Source organism: Mesocricetus auratus, unplaced genomic scaffold (genome assembly GCF_017639785.1).
Source record: "Mesocricetus auratus isolate SY011 unplaced genomic scaffold, BCM_Maur_2.0 Super-Scaffold_100004, whole genome shotgun sequence".
Lineage (NCBI taxonomy): Eukaryota > Metazoa > Chordata > Mammalia > Rodentia > Cricetidae > Mesocricetus > Mesocricetus auratus.
In genome coordinates, this window is record NW_024429189.1 from 67,372,184 (window position 1) to 67,394,083 (window position 21,900).

The following is a 21,900-nucleotide window of genomic DNA, read 5'->3' on the forward strand; positions in this document are numbered from 1 at the left end:
CATAACCTAGGCAAAAGGAGAGATATGTATGCATGGTCTGTGTGTATGGTCGTGGCCAAGTCAGTATGTATGAAGTGTGAAATGTAAATGCATGAATGTTTACAAAAGCAACTGTTCTAATTGCCTTGGATATGATTAAAGGGATACTTAAATCCCTTCAAACAGTTAAAAACTACCTAAATTGATTTAGATATAGCCAAAAGAAACATCCAGTCAGTCGGTTAATATCTTAACAAAAAATTCAAGTTAAGCCCTCAGAGCCAATCAATCAAAAAAAAAAAAAAAGAGAGAGAGAGAGAGAGGTTTTTTTCAGGGAACTGTCCTGCCACTTTGGCAGGCCCCCACCCCCAAAGGTGTCTGTGTAGATGCAAATTAGGCCTTGTCAGTTCAGATGCAAACGAGGCCTTGTCAGCTAGTGGGAGCTACAGGTTAAAAAAAAAAAAGGGACTATTTGGGACATAGTATAGTTTACAATCCTTAAATGATTCTCAAAGATACTTAATGGTTATGTCCCTTTTAAAGGACATCTACTAATACTTTAAATAGTGATCCCAATTCACCTAGATAGTTGACTAAGGAGGGTAGACAAATCCTTCTACTGTTATGGTCCAACGTCAACAGTTCAAACAAAATTTAAAAATAAAAGGGGGAGTAATGTCCCCAGCCCCCACATGATTCATTATATAATCCACTCCTCATTTAAAAATTTTTAAAATGTAAATGCCAGTGAGGAATCTGCTTCAGACAGATTCTAACATAATGAAAGTTAAACAACTATTACTCAGGTCAAATGGAAACATCCATACACTAGACAGTAGAGAAGACCCTAATTTGGGGTTGAGGGCATGTTTGTGTTTTCTTACAGGAAAAGAATAAAGCTTCAGTAGCTGTCACAACATTTGGTGAGATGCATGGAGCAGAGAAAACTGGACCTGAGACCATGGGAGCCTGGTCAAGCCAGTTCAAGATCTCCTAAATCAGTGTTCCTGACCCTTGATGTCATCAAATCTACAGCCCAAGAAAGAAAGAAAACAGTCGGTTTGAGATTTCCAGTTTCTCAACAGACCTGCTGCATCAGCCTTCCGGAAAAAAAGGACCCATTTAAAACATTTGGATATTGGTATGGACTATAATGAGTGACAAAAGCCTCTTTTCAGTATTTGAACAGGACATGGTCACTTGAAATATCAGACTTGGTAGTTCCTGTTTCTGGAATCACACCTATGCCAGTTTGTTTTTCTGGAGAAATGTGGTTTGTCCTGGTGCGACAAAAAGACTTTGACTCGGGTTACATGTTCGGCTGATACTACTGACATTAAATCGACAGACTACATCACCACAGGAACAAATTGGTACTCTGTAAATAGTGCAACAAGCCTCTTGTTCATATTTTTTATAATGCTACATGTGTAACATCAATGATTGTACCTAATGTATCTGTGCAAGTACACTATCTAATGCTTTCCTAAGTAGATCTTAAAATGATTGTAAACGTTATCACTGTTTTGACCGTCAAATTGTAACTATAAATCACCCTTGTAGCAAAGAATGGCTGGTGGTAGAATGCTAAGGCCCAGATCGGGGGATGGGCAGATGACAGAGAGGCGCTATGTCAGTGGGGGTCCTAGGAATGGTAACAGTGACAGTAGGCATTCTGGCTTCATGCTGAGTTCAAAGTGCCTTAGCCCATGGCAATCCTGATAGCCATAAAGCCTTATTACAGATGATTCTAAGGGTGGGGCCACTCCAAAGAAGGACAACCTGTGGGGAAGACCCCCTCCCACCTAAGACAGGGGTTCAAGGTCCCCCAAAAACGGGCCAGGGAGGGTACCCTACTTGACCTAAGCCAGGAGTGTCTCATTTAAAAATAAAAAGGGGTGAATTGTGGGGACACCAGACCTTGAGCGGAAACCCACTTCCCCTTCGGCCTGGGAGCAGGCAGCTGTGTAATGTTTACTGAAAACAATTCAGTGCTTAAGCTCTTGATAGGGCTCAGATAAGGGCTCACTGAGATACCATGACTTTCACACCCCCTATGGCTAGATGCCTCTTCCTGTCCCCCCTGCGGTATCTCCCCGATTCTGGGGCCAGAGATTAAACCAACAGCCAGGAGGGTGAGAAGTCTGGAAAGAATTGTATGTAGATGGATGACAGAAGTCCTTAAAAAGCGAAGCTCTTTTTTCTTGGAGACACTTCTCCTGAGAGACTTCTCTCTCCTAAGCAGACTTGGAATCTCCTCCTAAAGCTGACTTGGGAAGCATAAAGTTTTTCTTAAAGCAACTGACCGGTCTCTGTGTCATCTATCCCAACCACCTCGCTACATTCTCGGATGCAGGCCGCACAGCAGATGCGACAGCTAAAATTAAAACACCAGTTACAGACTATGCTGGAGAGGGTGGGAAGAAAGGGAATACTCCCCCATTGTTGGTTGGAGTGCAAATTTACATGAACATTTTGGAAATCAGTATGGTAGTTTCTTAGGAAAATAGGAATGAGTATACCTCAATATCCAGCAAGTTCTCTCCTAGACATATATCCAAGGAATGCACATTCATATAACAAGGACATATGTTCCACTATGTTCATAGCAGTGTTGTTTGTAATAACCAGAATCTGGAAGAAAGCTAGATGCCCCTCAAATGAAAAGGCACATTTACACAACTGAGTACTACTCAGTGGAAAAAACAAACAAACAATGGAATCTCAAAATTTGCAGGCAAATGGATGGAACTAGAATAAACCATCCAGAACAAGGTAACCCAGTCAGTAAAAGACATGCATGGTATGTACTCACTCATAAATGTATTTTATTCATAGAGCAAAGGATTACCAGCCTACAATCCACACAACCAGAGGAGCTAGGAAATAAAGAGGATCCCAAGAGAAGAATTGACAATCTCCCAAAGAAAGGGAGTGACACAAGAACACCTGAGCAAATTAGGAGCATGGAGGGAGAAAAGAGGGAGGTAGGAAGGCAAAAAGGGGAATGGGGAAGGGGGAAGTAGAACGGGAGGACTGAGACAGAGGAGCAATAGAGGAGGGCAAGAAAGGAGAAGCCATGATAGAAAGAGCCAGTACAGGTTTGGAGGGAGGTCTGAAACAGGGAAAATGTTAGGGGATCCACAGTGATGACCCCAACTGAGAATCTAGGCAGTGTTGGAGAGGCTGTCTTTGATGCCTTTTCCCTATAATGAGGTTGATAACTAACTTGGTTACCCTTCTTAGAGTCCTTACCCATTAGCTGATTGAAGGAGAAATAGGCACCCAATGAGCTAAACACTGAGCCATACTCATAGAAACCAGTTGTGGAGAGGGAGGAAGGATGAGCAAAGGAGCCAAGATGATGCTGGAGATACTGGCAGAAACAGTTAACCCTACCTAATGAGAGCATGAAGACACTAGTCATAAAGTTGGAGAACCAGTATTGAACTAAACCAAGGCCTCTGAATGTGGGTGCCAGCTAAAAGGTCAAGGCAGTCTATGGAACCTCTAACAGGGGAGCAGTATTTATCTCTAGATCACAAACGAACTTTGGGAGCCTATTTCTCATGGAGAGATACTATTGCATCCCAGATATGGGAAGGAGGGTCTGGACCCAACACCAAAGGATGTGATAGAATTTGATGATCCCCATGGAAGGTCTCACTATGCTTGGGGAGTGGGTAGGGGTGGGTTGGGGTGGGTCAGTGGGGAGTATGAGAGGATGGGGGGCAAGAGAATGGAGACATTGATATTGATATGTAAAATAAGATTGTTTCTAATATAAATAAAAAATAAAAAAACTTAGATCATGCAAGAAATGTACAAACCAAACAATGAAAAGATGAGAAATTCAGATTTTACTCCAAGCTTCAAATAACCAGAAAGATACTGCAACATGGAAACTGGAAGGAATTGCTTTGTAGCATGGCTATCACACAATAGGACCAAAGGAAACAAGTATAAGCTTAAAGGATTAGAGTTTAAGAGCATTAACGAATGTCAGAGAAACACAACACTCATAAACCACTTCCTTCTGTTAAAAGCCACATAAATGACTGATAATGCTCAATGCATACATTAAATTGCTTTATTTAACCTTGGAAGTGTGTACATTATTTAATAGTTATGTATCTTCTCTGTCTGTGTGTAATATCTTGTGTGTGTGTGTGTATGTGTGTATGTGTGTGTGTGTGTGTGTAACACATCATATGTATGGAAGTTACATGACAACTTCCTAGAGTCATTTTCTTCCATTTTTACATGGGTCATAGGAATTGAACTTATGTCACCTGGATTGTGCATCAATTGCCTCTACCCAATTACCAACAATGACACATGGAGAACACAAACTTTCTTCTTAGATTTCATTTCTCCTAAGCTAAGATTGCATGTGATAAAGATGGGTTTAGTGTTTGCCTCATCTTCACCAAAATTCTTCCGAAATGACATGCTTCAGGGTTGCATATATGCAACTATTTTTTAATGTACCTCAAGAGTTGAAATCATTTAATACAGTTCCTCATGCTGTGATGACCACCAACCACCAAATTATTTTCATTGCTACTTCATAACTATAATTTTTCTACTGCTATGAGTTGTGATATAAATATCAGTATTTCTGAGGCAACCCATGTTAAAGTATAATTCCGTCCTCAAAAAGGGTCAAATCATCAGGCTGAACATCACTACTCAAGAGTTTGTGACCCAGTAATATCATATTCAAGAAGCTGAAACACATTTTTTGAAAAGTCATCATCAAAGACCATAGTGCTCCCTGATTAAAATCAGATAACTAATTTCAGTGGATGCTAATTATCTAAGGAATCCTCATCACAGAAAAAAATCATTTGCGCCATTAGTAACGAAGTCCTTGTAACCTTATCCAGAGTCCAGCATTCAACAATTCCCTTAATCAAACTTTCGTCAAGCTGAAGATAATGCACTCTGAAAATTAAAAAATGAAAAAAAATTACCTCTCCACCACAGTAGCTCTCCAACCGAGTTGTAGTTTCTTTTCCCTGATGTAATATGATTAAATAAAATTTTAACTTCTTCTACTGCTAATACAATTTCTGATAAGTCATATTTTAGATCATCATAAGAAAATACAGTTTTTTTACTTCCTACCTGCCATGCCCGCGCAGCCTAGGGCCGAGAATCTGCGGAGGGTGTCTGGATTGATGACACAGAGACCAGTCGGTGTTGAAAAAAAAGGGTCTTTTTATTCTTAACCTTGCTGGTTATATACCCTGACACCAGAGGCGTGGGTGGGGGGTCAGGAAGAGGTGGTTAGTCATCAGAAAGTTCAGGGTCAGGGTGTTCCCATGAGCGAGCTCTTCCAAATTCATCAGAAACTTATTGCTCTGGTAAACATGTTTTTCTTTGTGGTTATGGACACCAGATTTTTTTAGTAAATATGATTTCTCTGCAATTGCAGACACTGGTTACAGCTGCCTGCTCCCAGACTGATGGAGAAGTAGGCCTCTGGCCAAGGTCTCTTGTTCCCACACCTACCTCCAATACACTAAGATATTTGTGTTTCCTTTAAATGTCTTAAAATATTGAACACTAAGAATTATTAGATAAAAGAAATATTCATGGTTCTTATATTCTAACAATCAGAAATTTTAGGCTCCTCTTTAAGTACATGAATATAATAAACTTTTCCCTAAGACACTGTTGATTTGTGGGAATCTAATTTCTAATGTTCTTTATGATCAATTCACAAGTTATCCTGTGCACTTACTTTTATTTTTTTCTATTTATCTTATCTTGCTAAATGCCTTTGCCTCTCCGTCTTTCTAAGTGTGAACAACAAAAAAGTCTTAAAAAAGGAAACAAATAGATTTGAAAGTGAGAACATTAATTCAATGATTTTATCAACAAGCAAAAGGACTGCTTTCTTTTCTTTTATAGGATTTTAATCATCCACTTTCATTCACAAACTTTGAAAATATTATTGTACAGATGTCAGAAGTTGAACAGGAGCTTAGTTTGTGTGTCAGGTTTTAGAGAGGGGTATTTAATATCCGATTTCCAACTGTATGTTGAACCAGTGGGATATGCTCCAGATGATGGCAATTATCCATACTTTATTAAATAGTTGGGAAGTGATAAAGTGTTCATTATCTTAAAGTTGCTTTAGCTGTAATATTAAATCCTGTACACATAGGCCTAAATATTAACTCTGTGGCATAAACCTAGATTATCACAACATACCACACTTGTGAAAATGACAGGAAAATATTTGATTTTGTGAAGCATTCCTACTGGCATTAATTCCAAGACAACATGTAACTTATTCAGATAGAAGTCAGCAGTCAAGTTCCCACAAGTAATGAGTAAGTGAAAGCATTTTAATATCTCCAGAAGGACTCAAGAATTAGAAGTTTGACAATTCTTTAAAGTTAATATATGAGCCGATAACAACCCGTTTTTGCTTTAAATGAACAAATTGAAATCTTTTAAAGGGCCTAAAGATTAAGAAAAAAATAAATGCAACATTTTCATTTAAAAATGAATGAAGAGTTGGAGGACAGTTTGAGAAGCCTGTGAAAAACACCAACACTTCTCTGTGAAGTAGAAGAAACCACAAAGACAACCCTCTTTGGGGGGAGGGGTTTCTGTAAGTGAGGGAGCAGAGAAATACTCTCCTTACCAAAGAGCTTGCTGGGTGGAACTGTTGGATCAGTCCAAAGAACCAAACCACCCATAGGGAAAGAATAATTGAAAAATTGTTGCAACTAGCTGTGGCTTTTTTCAAATGTAAATAAGATAAGGTCAGAAAGAGAATGAAAGGCATATACATTTCATAATTCCTTTGTAACATCTCAAAGCTCTAAATTACCCAGACATTCATTAATTGGAGAATGATTCCATAAATAACTGGTATGTTGTTTAAGGGAAGGACATTAAAGAGGTATTCAGAATCATGTATAAAAATTCATACCAAATATATTCACATAATTTAAGACACAACTACAATATCCCAGAAGCAATTTGTGTTATGAAAATAATTACAGAACTAAATACATATGCACACATATATTTGGAAGAATACTGAAATTTGCTCACAAAATCAAAAAGCTACCTTTCTTTTACTGTACAGATCAGGCTTTATTTTATTTTTATTATGCTTTTCATTTTAGTTATCATTTCTACTTTTAAATTCCCTGTCCTACAGAAAATGCTAATTTTAAGAGCAGAAAACAATACATAAAGAAATAAATATAAAACATCATATGAAATATTTATCTGCTTGTAAGTTAATATTTTACCCTACCATAGCTTCTGATATGCTAATGAAAGTCACATTTTTCTGACCTAGAAATAAAATACTTCATTATTTGTGATTCAACAGGCAACGTGGTCTTCTTTTAGATCTGCAGCACTTCCACAGGATCCCTCAGGAGTGAAACAGCAAATGCAGTATATAGATAGTATATTTGTTCCATACAATCTAAGAATGTAAAAGTGTATTTGTTGGGCATTCTTGCTAATGTGCTCAATCACTCACTCAAAAAAATATACAATTACAATACATTTCAGGAAGCAAAGTTCCCATTCTGATAGATATAAAGATTCCATCTATATTCTTTTATTGTTATGAAAATATCTGTAAATATATTGTTTTCCCAATGATGTCATTGACTGTTTGCACAAAAAAAAATGGTCATGTGGATGCTGGATGTAGAAGAGTCATTTTATGGGCAAAAAAGTTGGACCCCTGATAAGTCCCAATCTAGCACTACAGACCCAGAAGTTCCTAAGAGAATCACTTGTCCATACTGAAAAGTTGGAATCTGAAATCAGCAGAGGCAGACATCAGGGAAGATGTTCTCTCTTGGGAAAAAGTATTATCATTGAGACCAATTCTTGGAATAATTTCCCCTGCTCCTGCTCCTAATCCTCCCCTTCCTCTTCTAACCTTGACGATCCACTGAAAAGCATTAACAGTAATCAAGGTAAAACTTCCCTTCCATTCATTTCTCTGTATGCCATCCTCAAGCACACCTGTACATTTCCAACATGCTACATATTACCTAATCCAGTCAAGATGACAAGCAAAACAGCTATCACAATCCAATCCTTGTCAACTTGATGCCCAACTACACCTGCTTATGCTATCATTAAGCCCCATCCTATACATAAAACAACTTTTCCAAGAATGGGTGGAAAGAGCTCCTCCTGAATGCTCATTTTTCTGATATTCTAGCAATTAAGTAGGAAACAGAGAGGAGGAATATTTAAAAATTAATACTATCTCAGTAGCTGATAGAAGCAGAAGCAGAGATTCATGACTAAGCATTGAGCTGAACTCCTGGAGTCCAGTTGTAGAGATGGAGGAGTTATGAGCAAAGGGGTCAACACCATCCAGGGGAAACCCACAGAGACAGCTGACCTGAGCAAGTGGGAACTCATGATTCCAGAACAACTGCAGTGAAAACTTCATAAGACAGAAGTAGGCCCTGAATGTGGGTGTCAGTTGGGGGCCTCGGGCAGTCTATGAGGTCCCCAGGTAATTGAAATAGTACTTATACCTTGTGTATGAGCTGGCTTTAAGAGCTCATTCCCAATGGAGGAATACCTTGCTCAACTTAGATAGAGGGGCTGGGCCTAGGTCTTTCCCCAAATCATGAGAAAAATTTTGATGAGCACCCTTGTGAAGCCTCACACTCTCTGAGAAGTGAATAGGGGGTAGGATGGGGAGGTGGTAGGTGGAGGGGGAGGACTGAAGGGAGGGAACTGGGATTGGTATGGAAAATGAGTTTGCTTTTAATTTAAATAAAAAAGTTCCTTTATTAAAAAAAGAAATTAATATCTCAATGTTGCAGTACTAATTAAGATACTAAGAAAAAGGAAAAAAGCAAGTATCTGTGCTTAAAGTAAATATATTGTACATCTGCACATAAACTCAGCAAAGTAGAAAATAAACAGAAGGAAATTAGGATACTTATATTTGTTAGGGAAGCAGATATGTGACCATAGTTGGTATTTGCCAGTGTCTCATACTCCCTGTTATATACTCATCCAGCCTCAGCAAACATATCAGCTGCTTTTGGCTCCATACCTGGAGGAGTGATTGAGTCACAACTGCATTTCTAGAGAACTGGGTCATTTATCATCCTTCCTCTGTTGGGTTGTTGCAGTTTCCCACTGATGTTAAGTACAGTTTTAGTAACATTGAGAGACAGCCTAAGGGATCTTTCTTTATTCTAGACCCACTCTTTTATATCCATTTGAAGAAGTACTCCAATTTCCATCAGGTTGCTTGAACCAGTTGTCCCTGTTAATGCTGCAATTCCTTTCTTAACAGTTGATTCTGTAACTGCTCTTGTCAACGTGATGAAATACCTGGCAAAGCAACTTGACAGAGGAAGGATTTATATTGCCTGGGAGTTGAGTACATTCCATTCTGGCAAGGCAAACTGTGGTGTTCACGCCACAAGCAAGTCCAAGGTATCAGGAAAATAAAGACAAGATGTCCAGCTATTTGTACTAAGACAATGCATGTGTTGTCTTTATTGCCAGGAGTGTGTGTGTGTCTTTATTGCAAGTGCTAAGCAGTCTCTCTCTCTCTTGTAGGAGGGAGAACTCTTACATAAAGTCTTATAGAACAGTGGAAAACCCCAGGGGAAAGAGATCTGTTTTCCTCATACTAGATGTTGATGTCAGTGGGGCAATGCAGGGCCAGTAATCCAGGACCAGAAAACAGGATGCACCTGTGGCTATCAGCTGACAAACAACTCAGAGACCCTGTGCAGGCTACGGCCCAACATCTCCCCCCTTCTTTATATATAAACTAGCACCTATCTCAGGTGACTATCATGTTAATTACAACCTTACCCATCTATACAGAAATCACCCAGGCTGCAGGACCCTCTTTGTTCTTTCATTGAATGGCCTGCCATCTATTGTTGGCCAATTGATAAGTATTAACTTTGGTGGGGGTAACACAAATGTGGGCCAGGGTAGTCAAACAGATTTAAGGATGTAAAATTCCTACCTGAACTAAGTTATTTAAGGAGCTGTGAGTGCTGAGAGCCTCTTTTGGTTCCCCTGCTGGTTTATCCACTTTCTGGCTATAGTTACAGACTGTGAGTTGGCCGTGCCAGCTACAATGGCTACTGTAGCAGTAACAGCAATAGCTACAATCACCCCAGAAGTGATGTCAAGTCTCCTTTCTGCTGCATTAGAGCAAGTTGCATTTCTCCAGAAAAATACACTGGCATAGGTGTGATTCAAGGAAAAGGAACCACCAAGGCTGATATTTCAGGTGGCTGTGTCCTGTTCAAATACTGAATAGCGGCTATTGCCACTCATCATGGCCCAAAACAGTGTCCAATTGTTTTAAATGGGTCCTTTTTAACCCAAAGGGAGAAAACTGGAAAAATGAATTCTGTGTTTCAAAGTGTTTCAAGAGGAAACTGCTAGTCATCCAGTTCTTTGTCAGGTCTCAGGTTAAAACTCACGGATACAGCCAGTTGTAGTGTATGGATGTATCTCCATTTGACCTGATCAAAAGTCACTCAAATTCCTTCTTGCCAGAATTTGTCTGCTGGACATTGCTCACTGTCATCCACATTTAAACATTTAAAAGGAGGAGTGCATGATTTAATGAATCATGTGGGGACTAGGGACAATACTCCCCCTTTTTATTTTTTGAAATTTTGTTTGAACTGTTTGCTACTCTATAGAATCTTCCATACATATTTCTTTGGCTCTCAGGCCATGTTGTAGTCTTCTGTTATTTTTCCATTGACTTGATCTGAGTACTCAAATCATCAACCTTTCTTTTTTTGTTTTTTTGTTTGTTTGTTTTTGTTTTTTTGAGAAAGGGTTTCTCTGTGGCTTTGGAGGCTGTCCTGGAACTAGCTCTTATAGACCAGGCTGGCCTCGAACTCACAGAGATCTGCCTGCCTCTGCCTCCCAAGTGCTGGGATTAAAGGCATGCGCCACCAACGCCCGGCCAACCTTTCTTGTTAATACATTGAGTGGCTGGATGCTCTTTTTTGCTATATCCAAAGCAATTTAGGTACTTTTTAACTATATCTGATTCAAGTTAAATATCCTTTTAATCACATCCAAGGCATTTTAAGCAGTTCACACTCACACATTCACAATCTTATTTCATACATACCGGTGTGGCCACATCATACATTCAGAACATGCATATACCTTTAAGTAATCCTTTTTTCCCTAGGTCATGATTAGTTTGTTGAAATGAAACTTCCTTAATTGAAATCTCTATAATATAACAACTCCAGCCAATCCTTGAATTAAAACAAAAGGTTGAAATAGTCCTGTGTGCCCCTCATCATCCTTCCACTTAAGAAGTTCTGAGCTACATTCAGGGGCTACAGCCGTACCAACTCCTTGTAAAAAGTTTTTAAAGATGACTCACAAAATTGACCTTAAATTCATATCAATAACCAACCCTGTATAAATGCAAACAAATATTTTTAAACAATGTTTGGGAATTTGGGCGTCGTTCTTTCCAAACTAATTCCTGCAGTTAAGGGGTGCTGAAATACCATGGGGATCATGACAAAACAAAAAAACCAGAAACCTGTTGAAGTCAGTGTTTTTGTGGTCTGCAAGGCTGCAACATCTTAGCTGTTTTAGATGTTGAATTACTTGGGCTACTGCTTCAGGTGGTCTTGCTTCATCAAACCATACTAGTTTGGAAGGAACCCACAGCTTTTTATTTTCTGTGGAAACAAAAGCAGAAATTCTTTTCCCAAATAACCTGTCCCTATAGTTAAAACCCTGGAAGCACACGAATCTTTAGTTTCATTTCCCCTCTGGCCCTACCTCACAAATATGACTCGTGTCTTTGGTTATCATGGATGTTTCCTTAAACATTTCTTTGAGAAGATTTACAGGAAAGTACTGAGCCAAACTCCCGGAAACCAGTTGTAGAGGGTGGGGAATGATAGGCAAAGCGGTCAAGACCATACTGGGGAAACCCTCAAACAGCTGACCTGAGCATGTGGGAGTTCATGGACCCCAGCCAGACAGCTGGGGAACCTACATAGGGCCAAATTAGGTCCCCTGAATGTGGGTGTCAGTTGAGAGGCTTTGACAGTCTATAAGGCCTCTGGCTGGAACCAGTAATCATTCCTACTGCACAAATGTACTTCCAGGAGCCCATTACCCATGGGAGGATGCTCTGTTAGCCTAGTTACATGGAATAGATCCTAGGCCCTGCCCCAAATGACTTAACAGACTTTGGATATCCGTCATGGAAGGCCTCACCCTCCCTGGGGAGTGGGTGAGGGATGGAATGGGGGATTTGGTAGTCAGTGGGGGGCATGGGAAGATGAGAGGGAGAGGGAACTGGGATTGATATGTAAAATACTATTGTTTCTAATTTTAATAAAATTTATTTAAAAGGTAATAGAAAAGAAAATATACAATAATGATAGTGATAATGACCATAATAACTATAGTTATATTAGAATAATAAACATTTGGGTTAACTTTTTGTTTACTTGACATATGCTGGTGTCATTTAGAAAGAGAAAAACCTTAGTTAAATAAATCCACCAGTTTAGCCTATGGAAAAACCCATTAGACAAGGCAGTCCTTGAGTAATAATTGATGTGATAAGGCGCAGCTCACAGATAGTGATACCATCCCTGGATAAGTGAACTTGGATTTTATAAAAAGACAAACAAAAAAAGGAAGTGAAACAATTGTTGAGGAACAAGCCAGTAAGCAGTGTTCCTTCATTTTCTCTTCTTCAGTTTTGCTTCCAGATTCCTGCTTTGACTTTCTGTCCTGTCTTCTCTCCATGATGAACTATAAGGAATAAACTAAAATAAACACTTGCTTTCATAAGTTGCTCTTGAGTATGCTTTATGTCTCATAAACAGGAATCTAACTACCAAAATTGATCACTGAAGAGAGAAATAATCCAAATATATTTTTAAAAGTGTTGACATAGACTTGTCTGTAAAATGACTAAAAATGGACTATTACGTAAAAGGAATTCTGGTGCTTATACTTCCCTTGTGTGAAACACCTACAGAATCCACTAAGGAGTTGTCCTTATTGATAGGAAAGACTATTTGCAAAGACAGACTAGGTAATTTCTTTCATTACTTAATTTCACTACTATCTAATTAAGGGGTCACTCTATAGATAATCTTAAACTGGTATTGCTGTATTTCTTCATTATTGTGGACAGAAACCAGAATTAAGTCATAAAGTCAATAGTAGTAACACAACATGTATCATCCCATCTACCGGAAACATTCCTGAACTATACTCAGCTCAGAAGGATTTTCAGTTTTATCATTGCTACTATGCATTATCATTGGAAAGAACTCAAGCTCTGGGATATTCTGGCCTGGTAGACTTGCCCCCAAAGGACCAAGAAACCAGGAGCCTGCTGAGTCAGTCTACACCTGTCCCCACTCAATCCAGAGGGCAGAGGGCAGAGGGCAGAGGGAAGAAGGCAGGGATTGTTGGACTTGCTTGTACCCACTGAAAGGAACCCTTGTCCCCTTCCCACAAGTTGAGGAATAGGATTTTTCTACACACACAGGAAGAAGGGATGGGAAGGAGACAATACAGAATCCAACACTCCTTCATGATAAATGTCTTGGAGAGATCTGGGATAAAAGGAACATACCAAAACATAATATAAGTTATATACAGCAAAACAACAGCCCACATCAAGCGACAGAGATAGAAACTCAATGCAATTCCTCTAAAATCAGGAACAAGACAAGGCTGTCCAGTCTCTCCATACCACTTCAGTATTGTATAAAAGTTCTAGCGAGAGGAATAAGACAATGAAAAGGGGATACAAACTGAAAAGGAAGAGGGCAAACTTTCACTATTTGCAGATGATATGATAGTTTACTTAAGTGACCAAAAAAAAAACTCTATCAGGGAATTCCTACAGGTGATAAATGCTTTCAGCAAAGTCGCAGGATACAAGATCAACTCAAAAAATTAGTAGCTCTACTATATACAGATGAGAAAAGGGCTGAAAAAGATAACAGAAAAACATCATCCATTACAATTGCCACAAACAACATAAAATATCTAGGGATAAGACTAACCAAATAAGTAAAAGACCTGTATCACAAGAATTTTGAGTCTTTAAAGAAAGGAATTAAAGAAGACACCAGAAAACGGAAAGATCTCCTATGCTCTTGAATAGGTAGGAGCAACATAGTATAAATGGCAATCTTGCCAAAAGCAATCTATGGATTCAATGCATATGCAATCCTGATTAAAATCCTAACACAATTCTTCACAGATCTTGAAAGAAAAATTTACAACTTTGTATGGAAAAACAAAAGACAAAGGACAGCCAAAGCAACCCTGTTCAACAAAGCAATGTCCTGAGGCATCACCAACATCCCTGACTTCAAGCTCTATTATAGAACTATAGTCCTGAAAATAGCTTGGTACTGGCACAAAAATAGACAAGTAGACCAATGGAATCAAATTGAACACCAGGATATTAATGCATGCATATATGAACACCCAGTATTTGACAAAGAAGCTAAAATTATACAATGGAAAAAAGAAAGCATCTTCAACAAATGATGCTGATATACCTGCATGCTGACATGTAGAAGACTGAGGATAGAACCATATATACCATCACGCACAAAATTTAAGTCAAAAATGGATCAAAGACCTCAACATGAATCCAACCTCACTGAACCTCCTAGAAGAGAAAGTGGGAGGTAGCCTTGAGGAATTGGTACAGGAGATAGCTTCCTGAACATAATACCAGTAGCACAGACACTGGGATTGACAACTAATAAATAGGACTTCCTGTGTAGTGAGCTGTTGGCAATTACAAGGCTCCAACACTTTACAGTGATCTGAGCGAAGGGCTAAAGATATAAATGAAGACAAAGATAGCCACTCATTCTTACAAGGAGAATTTTTATAATAGTTGAGCTTTAAATACCAGGCAGGCATGGTGGAAAACCACCAAGGTCAGAAGCCTACATTCCTAGGGCCTTGCAGCAAAGGATGGGCCAAAAACAGGAATTAGCATTTAGACAATAAGGATGGACTGAAAACAGGAACTTGCATGCAGGCTTTACTGGGAGGAGAGGACAAGAAGTGTTTTTCTAGAAGCTCCTAGTCACAAGCTGGTCAGAAGACCCCCATGGGGTAAGAAGCAACACATCCCCCTTTTTTATATAATTACGAATAATCATCTAGCTTAGGTTGCCCGAGATTTTAACATCTATATTATTAGTCATCAAGAAGTCTGCCCAGGCCTCACATACCCTCAGACTTAGGTTAATAGATGTCCCCAGGTTCATACCTGTCATTTATTACTCATATGTCTTTCTGGCTCAACCAGGCCTGCACTCAGGGGTTATCTGCTGCCAAGGAATGCATCATCTGCTCTGCATGAAAATGGTGCTGGGTTTGTGGCCTTTTCAAGCATAAAAGGCAAACTAGGGCTAAAGACTGTGTTGCCTAGGGCCATAATCCCAAGGCCTAGTGATCCACTCTGTTTCTTAAGCAATAGAGCTGTCTGTTACCATCTCCCAAAAGGGAGGCACCCTGGTCTCAGTTAGAATAGCAAATAAAGTCCATTTATTAATTAAGCTTTAAAGTGCCCAATTATAATTAATATAAATTTGGGAACTTAAGGTAAAGGCATCCTCCCTTGGGGGTTTATTCAGCATGCCTTCCATGGAAACTGACTAAGAGATAGGGAAGCCCCTAACTGCAGCCACTGTGATGTCAATGTCTCTCCCATTTAGTGTGAGGATGAATTGGTTCTCTCCTGACTGATCCACTGGAATAGCCATGACACTTGGAACATGGCACCATTTCAATAGCTTTTCAAGTGGCATTCCTGGAGGAAATAATTAAGCATTTCTCCCGAGGGAGTGTTATTGAATATAGACAATGTCTAGCAGGCAAGTCCATCCTGAGAAGGTTGGTGTGACCCAGCTCAAAAGAGGATCAATTAAGCTGGTCCTGCCAACACCTAGGGTTGTTCAAAAAAAAGGGGATGATTTTAAGGCCAATAACAGAGGCTTTGGGGAAAAATCAGCAATAGATGAATTGCTTAAATCTATGCAGTCAAGCAGCTAGATATACCTTTCTCTGAAGATCCGCCAGCATCAGGACAGGTGGGTTCCTCATTAAAGCCTAATGAGTCTATTGGCGGCTGATGTGTATCAGCAGGAACAGAGTGCCCACCAGAACCAAACTGGGGACTCACCATCCTGTGGGAATACACAAACAGACACCTGGGCCCATACCAAAACTTGATCTGGTCCTTTCCAAAGACTCGGGTTAGCTCTTTCCATTTAGCTAGAGGTTTTTGTTGTACAGAGAACCATCAATGATGATCTGCTGCTGTGGCATCCACACCACAAGCAAGTCCAAGGTATCAGGAAAAGAAAGACCAGATGTCTAGCTCTTTGTACTAAGAGAATGTATGTGTTGCCTTTATCCAGGATAGTGTGTGTATGTGTGTGTGTGTGTGTGTGTGTGTGTGTGTGTGTGTGTGTGTGTGCCTTTATTGCAATTGCTACTGTCTCATGTAGGAGAGAGCAGTCTTATATATATATAGGCTCACAGCACAGTAGAAAAACTCCAGGTGGAAGAGAGCATGTTTCCCTCATGCTAGATGTTGATGTCAGTAGGGCAATGTGGGGGCAGTAAGCCAGGACTAGAAAACAGGATGCACCTGTTGCTGTCAGCTGACAAACAACTCAGAGACCCTGTGGGGGCTAGGCCCTAACATGCTGCAGATTTTCCAGAAGCATCCACAATTTAAAAAATTTAAGATATACAGGATGAGTGATAGAGTAGAGTGAGGGGAGCCAAGGTGACCCCCAAGATCCCCCTTCTTTACTTTTAGCTAAATAGGCCTGCAGAGTGTGATGAGCATGTTCCACAATAGCCTGCCCTTGGCAGTTTTAAGGAGTTCCTATTTGGGGGGATATATCAAAATCTAGACAAAAGTGATTGAAACCTCTTCTGACATAGGCAGGGTCATTATCAGTTTTAATTTGTTTTGGAACCCCCATGTAAGCAAAAACCTGCAAACAGTGGCTTTTAACATCTTTCACTGTTTCATCAGAGTTGGTGGAAGTAAATATCAGGTGGGAAAAAGTATCTACAGAAACATGGATAAATTGTAATTTACCAAAGGATGGTACATATGTTACATCCATTTGCCAAATGTGGTTGGGCAAAAGTCCTTGAGGAACAACTTCCAAGTGAGGCACAGGAAGAAATTCTACACAAATAGGGCAATCCTTAACTATTTGAATAGCCTGTTCTTTGGTAATCCCAGCATGAAAGCTTAAAGACCCTGGGCAGAGATGAAAGCACTTTTTTAGGGATTGTGCTTTAGTGAGCCCTTGTAAAACAAAACCAATTTGAATATAACTGTCAGCCATGCAATTTCCTTCGTTGAGAAGCTCTGGCAAAGGGGTTTGGGCCCTAAGATGTCCCACAAATATAGGTTCGTTTCATTGCCATAGTGAACCTTGTACCTGTAATAAGCTTTTTTCTATCCTATAGCTGGGAGTGACATAGGTAGCAGTCTCCAAGGGTTGGATAATATGAGCAACATATTGACTATCAGTATAGATGTTTAATGCTTCTGTGGGGAAGAGTTGGAGAGCCAAGGCCAGGGCTGAAAGTTTAGCCACTTGGACAGAAGTTGTAGGAAATTGACTGTCTTAATAAGACACAACTACAGCTATACCTTTCAAGGAACCATATGTGAAAACCACTAGGGTGAGAGGCTACAATTTTCCGGGAAAAATCAAAGGATGGATTTTTAGAAAGGAAATCAAATTGTTGGATGGGTAATGGTTATCAAAATAACTCTGAGTAGCAGAGAGAAAAATGGCTCCATCAGAATTATTTTGTAGCCATTTAATTTGTTGACAGGACAAAGGTGTAATAATGTGATCTGACTCCTTGTCAAAGGTTTATAAGGCAAACTTTTGTGCTTTAAACAGTAGTGCAACTATAGATTGGGGGTAGGACACCTCAGATTTAGAAGGGGAGGCTCAATAATGAACCCAAAGAATGGGACTCTCTTGCTAAAAAACTCCTTAGGAACATTAGCTGAACAAAACACTAAGAATTTTAGAAGCTGGGCATAACCTATATAATCCAAATGAGCCCCTTCTAAGGCTTTGTCAATCAAATGAATACAGTCCTGTCCTACCATAGTGAGGACTCTAGAAGAATTGGGATCCTCTTGCAATATATCAAAAAGATGTTTAAGTTGCCCAGAAATAATTTTCAAGCTAGGTCTGATCCAATTGCTATTTCCCAGAAGCTTTTGAAAATAACTTAATTTGAAGGGTGTCCAGGCAAAGACTGACTTTTTGAGGGGCACCCCGTTATGAAGCAAACAATCTCCTAGATAATGATATGTAAACTCTTTTTGTCCCGTTTCTGGTGCTAATTATAAGGCAGCCAAACCTAAGGTGGTCTGAAGACCCCCAAATGTGCAGCCAGCAGCCATTGAGGTCAGCGCACAAACAGTCGGTTAGTAAAGAACCTGGTGACTCAGAGCCACATAGGCTCCTGTGCCAGCAAGCACCTCCAAATTCCCACCAGGGAAACCAGCTGCAGTGCCGCACCACATCTGGCCACATGGTTCTCGGGACTCACACCTTGCAGGCCAAACAATCCCCCCCTACCCCCGACAGCACAACACAACATAATTGCTGACAAATACCGGGACCCAAACTAAAGTTGCAAAGGATCCAAAAACGGCCAAATTGAAAAGGGCATGAGGCCCACACACCACACCTGCCTCCTTTTTTTTTTTTTTGAGAAAGCAATTTTTTTATAATTTATTTTTATGTGCATTGGTGTTTTGTCTGCACGTGTATCTTTTTGTTTTGTTTTGTTTTGTTTTGTTTTTACGAGACAGGGTTTCTCTGTATTGTTTTGGAGGCTGTCTGTCCAGCCCGGCCTCGAACTCACAGAGATCCTTCTGCCTCTGTCTCCCGAGTGCTGGGATTAAAGGTGTGCACCACCACCGCCCGGCCTGCATGTGTATCTTTATGAAGGTTTCAGATCTTGGAGTTACCGACAATTGTTTGTTGTCATGTGGATGCTAGGAATTGAACTCTGGTCCTCTGAAAGAGCAGTCAGCGCTCTTAACTGCTGAACCATCTCTCCAGGACCCAATTTTTTAAATGGCAAAAATGTTACCAGACATATTAAAGGAAAATACAGGAATGGTCAATAAACAATAACATATTGACAATGGGGATGTGCATATTAAAAGCACACTGAGTTATCACTGCACACCTCATTGATTGGTAAAGTTGAACAGATTTTACAAATTTTAAATGCTAAAAAGCAATGTTCACCTCTGTCTCCTTAATGTTTTTCATCTAGTTCTGAGAATTAAATTGTAATATAACAAATCAACAGATTAAAAGCATGTTTTACATGTCATATGTGCCCAAATAAGGCAATAAAGACCCAAGCAATAAGGATCCAAGTGTTTTGAATGAGAACAGCAAAAAAAAAAAAAATTACATGGTGAGATTGGCAGCTGGGAGTAATTTTAGTAAGGTTTGCATAACTCTCTTGGGTTCAACTCCCCATTCATGGTAATAAGAGGGCGGCTTTGCTTCTAGCAAAGGCAGTACATCCATAGCAACTTCATCTCCTACATTCGGGGAAACAAATATCAGTCATCTTTTTGCACTTGTTTTCTTTTTTCTTTTAATTTTTAAGATGTATTTAGAAGTTGTTTTATCATTTAACAAACCAATCGCAGTTCACCCTCCTTCCCCTACCATGCACTCCATGGGGAGTCAACAAGGTCTGTCGTATATAGCTGAGGCAGGACCAAGCCTCTTCCCTTATTACAAGGTTGAACAAAGTATCCCACCATAGGGAATGGGCTCCAAAAGTCAGTTCATGAGCTAGGGATAGATTCTGGTCCTACTGCCAGTGGCTGCACATACTGCCCAAGCCATAGAACTCTTTTGTAAGTGTCTTCAGTTTTTTTAATTTTATTTTTTAATTTTAAATAGCTTGCTTCACATGTCAATCCCAGTTCCCTCTCCCTCCCCTTCTCCCACACCCTACCATCCCTCCCAGCCTCCCACCCTATTGCCAATTCCTTCCATACAGGGTGTGAGGAGCCGCCCTCGCTATCGCTATTGCCGTTAGAAGATGGCGCTGACATCCACTGTCAGTTGGAGTTAACTGTCGCTGTCAGTTGGAGTTAACTGTCGCTGTCAGTTGGAGTTAACTGTCGCTGTCAGTTGGAGTTAACTGTCGCTGTCAGTTGGAGTTAACTGTCGCTGTCAGTTGGAGTTAACTGTCGCTGTCAGTTGGAGTTAACCGTTTAAACTGTGCCTCTCCCATGACGTCATCTGGGGTGATGTGCAAACCACCAATCCCGGCTCTACACATCTCACTCGGAGCTCCTAGGCTTATATAAGGGGCTGGGTTTCTTAGCTTGGGGTCTCCCTCTAAGAAGCTGATCATCTATCTCTCAAGATGCATTAAAGCTTTACTGCAGAAGGATCCGAGTGTTCTGCGTCGTTCTTGCTGGCGAGACGGTAGCGCGGGACAACAGGGGATATCTAGAGTCTGTCATTTCACTCAAGGCAGAGTCCAGGTACTCCCCTAAGAGTCCAGTCTGAGAGAGCAACCCTCTTTGTGTTATGGACACATGAAGTCTGTTTGTATGCCAGGAATAAACACTGTTCCACTGCCCAGGGCCCCATAGGTTGCCTAGGCCTCCTCACTGACTCTCACACTCAGGGGGTCTGGTTCAGTCCCATGCTAGACTCCCAGATGTCAGTCTGGGGTTCAAGAGCTCTCCCCTGTTCAGATCAGCTGTTTCTGCTGGTTTTGCCAGCCCATTCTTTCCAATAGGCTCATGGCTCCTCTCTCTCTGTCACTGGGTTCCATGGGTTCAGTTCAGTGTTTAACTGTGGGTGTTTGCCTCTGCTTCCATCATTCACTGGATGAAGGCTCCAGGATGGTTATAGACATCAAGTTCATTATCAGAAATGGGCATTCAAGGTTATCTCTCCACTGTTGCTTAGCTTGCCTGTTGGTGTCATCCCTTTAGATCACTAGAGGTCTCACTGGTACCAGATCTATCTTCTAACCTATGATTCCCTCTTCCCTCTATTTTACCCCCACTCGACCTTCCTGTTCCCCCATGACCTATTCTCTCTTCCTCTTCTTCCCAGCTCCCACCCCCCCCATGCCTTGCCATGTTCCCAATCTGTTCAGAAGATCTTCAATCTTCCAGGGCCCTGCTCCTGGCATCCAGAAGACCCGCCCACACAGGAAAGGCATCAGCTCTTCCAGGCCCCAACCTCTGGGGATCCCAGCTTCAGGTTCAGCTTCAGTGTCAGCGTCCCCAGCTTCAGCTTCAGAAAAGAAGGAGACCAGCGGACATGGAAAGACCCCACCTGCACCCACTGGAAGAAGAGATGGGAAGAGGACAGAATAAGAGCTCACTCAGCAATAGAAAGACCAACATGACTCCATCAGACTCTAGGGAACCAACGCCAGCAAGACCTGAAAAGCATTACATAGATGAAGCAGAGGAGACACACCTTAAAAATGATTTTATGAAGATTATAGAGACACTAAAAGAGGAAACAAGGAAATCCCTTAAAGAAATAGAAGAAAAAACAAACAAAAAAATCCATGAAATGTGGAAAAAATTCAAGAAATAAACAAATCTCTCAAAGAATCTAAAAAGTACCAAGAAAAAACACAACTGCTCCTTTAACCATTACACTTCACCAAAACCAAGAGGGGAATGTTCTCTCCAACCCCAGCCCTGAGGTTGTAGACAGAGAGAACCGGAATGATTAGGATTAAAGGCAGGGGGACGATGCTTAAGGGAGCATTTTTTTAAGTGTATGTTTTAATTTGAGGATGCCTTTTTTT